The sequence below is a fragment of the Rhagoletis zephyria genome, unplaced genomic scaffold (genome assembly GCF_001687245.7).
Source record: "Rhagoletis zephyria isolate East Lansing unplaced genomic scaffold, Rhagoletis_zephyria_1.1 Rzeph_scaffold_47221, whole genome shotgun sequence".
Classification (NCBI taxonomy): domain Eukaryota; kingdom Metazoa; phylum Arthropoda; class Insecta; order Diptera; family Tephritidae; genus Rhagoletis; species Rhagoletis zephyria.
The window spans coordinates 1-2,259 of record NW_016204276.1 but is presented as its reverse complement, the minus strand read 5'-3'; the positions used below and the strand labels follow the sequence as shown (position 1 = coordinate 2,259).

At 31.3% G+C, this 2,259-nt stretch overlaps 1 long non-coding RNA gene across 1 annotated transcript; it reads right to left on the bottom strand.

The window, feature by feature from the left end:
• Window positions 1-111: 111 nt before the first annotated feature.
• LOC108355587 (uncharacterized) lies at window positions 112-1,016 on the bottom strand. Its single transcript, XR_001846556.1, has 3 exons — window positions 904-1,016; window positions 687-762; window positions 112-412 (listed from the first exon to the last, which is right to left on the bottom strand). It is a non-coding gene; the product is annotated as an uncharacterized LOC108355587 (long non-coding RNA).
• Window positions 1,017-2,259: the final 1,243 nt, after the last annotated feature.

Below are 2,259 nucleotides of genomic sequence, written 5' to 3'. Positions count from 1 at the left end.
ATTCAACGATCACATGTATTTATTTATGTATGTTTGAGAGACCGTCAACTGCAACACATCCAGGGGGGTAGATTTTCTTATAGAAAGTGGAACATTTCACTGGAAACGAACGAACGAAAAACGAACTGATCGAGAACACAAATTTTGTACTACGTGAAAGTATGAGAGAATACATACATACATATATATATGAAGAAATAGACAGCAAGTGACGGTAATAGAAAAACGTAAGGACTGAAGTGAATGAGGCGCAATACATTGAAGTGATGTGAACAAAATGTAGATCGAATGGATTTCAACGTTAACATACATACATACATTGTATACCAACCGATTTAATATATATACCTAAAATACTGTAATGGCTGGATACCCAAAATTCAAGACAAACTCTTGCCTAGCTAAAATCAATCTAAAAAACAAAATAAGGTAAATCATTATTCAATGTGAAAACGCTTCAAAACTACGAAAGAGAGATAGATAGATAATATGAAATTTGTTGTTTTTGTTTCAAATACTAAAAGACTTATACATAGTTACATATTAATCGTCCATCACCACTTCCACCAAATTTAATAGTATTTAGATAATTTAACTACTTCGTTCTAACATTTTTCTTTGCTTATAAAATTTTCCTATAATTTTTTCTTAACTATCGTTAGTGCAGTGTTGCATTTTGCCATTACCTTCACGTTCCGCCATTAAATCTCGTAGACGCGCGCGTATCTTCCGGCGTTCTTCGTATGTAGTGGCCTGTTCAAGCTGTGAGTGAGTGGTTTTGAAGATGTGAGGTAAATTTCAATTTTTTTTTAATTTCGATATTTTCAAATACATATCTACTTATGTAATTTCAAAAGATTTTTTTTTTTGTGTACAAGTTTTATGTAAAGCTGGCTAACTTACCAATTCCTTTAAAATTTCTTCGTCCCAGATCTCCTCGATATCACAAGTTTTACGGGTAACTGGTGTTGAAGAGCTTCCAGACTTGGTCGTTTTCGTTATACGAGTGGTTTTTAACTGTAATTAATGAAAGGGCATAATAAAGAAATGAATGTGTACAGGCATTAAAAAATATACATAAATATGTACAGACATACATATATATATAGTATATTAGACTGATTCAGAAAAATCTACTAATTTTTTTTTAACCCCTCTTCAATACCTCCGAGGGTTGTCCAAAATATGCCTGTTAAAAGCGTAACCCTTAATATTAAGTTTAAAAGGTAGCGCACCGCGGGTTTCTGTTGTCCATATAAATTACTTATAAAAAAATTTCGCAAAGGTGTCAAAGGCCAGAAGCCTCTATCGAGAATCAAAAAATTTAAAATATTTTTTTCATTTAATACCCAAAACCGATACTCTAAAGTCAAAGATATCGCATATATGTAAATTTTGGTCAATATTAGAGTCGGTTCAGACGTCTTCATGACCCCTGAAGTTTGACCCCTGTGCGACACGCCTTAACCAACTCCAATCGGGGCCAATCCGATCCCGGGATTTTCGGAATGTTCTTATCACAATTCCGGGATCCCGGGATTAGACCCAGGATTTAGATATTCATTACTTTTCAACAACTTAAATCGAAAAAATTGCTTCTTTTGTTTGAGAAGCTCTTCTACCATAAAATAAATAATAAATAAATGGGTTTGAAACCAACAAACAAAAGGACTTTGTAATTTCAAAGATGTGATTGATTCCAAAAATTAGTTAAAAAATTCAATGCAATGTAGAATAAAAATATGGGTACCAAATGCAAGAAGAAATTTCTTTAGAATTTAAAAAAAATAAAATTTTTCGGATTCACAAGGATGAATAGGTGATGTTTAAAGCTGATAAAGTTAGAAGAACGAAATTCGAGGATGTTATCGAGTTTATTTATGTTGCGAAATTTCAAGGACATTTTCAATACTTACCAAAAACTTGAATCTGTTTAAATTTTAAAGAATTTCCTCTTTAATTTAATACCCATAATTCTTCTCTAAGCACATTTCTCTGAATTTTGTAAATTTTTGCAAAACCCAATTTTTAACACCTTGCTAAAAAAATATCTCATCATAATTGTTGACTCTCATAAAGTAATCCATCTCACCATAAAAAAAAAGAATATTTTAAAAATAGTTCTTGAAAAACGCCAATTTTTTTAACCATGTTTTTTATAGAGAATTAAACAAGGATTGTGATGGTGTAATTTTAAATCCCTAATTTAATGGTCTTTACTATGCAAATCAACTTCAAAAAGTTCAACTGTTAATAGCT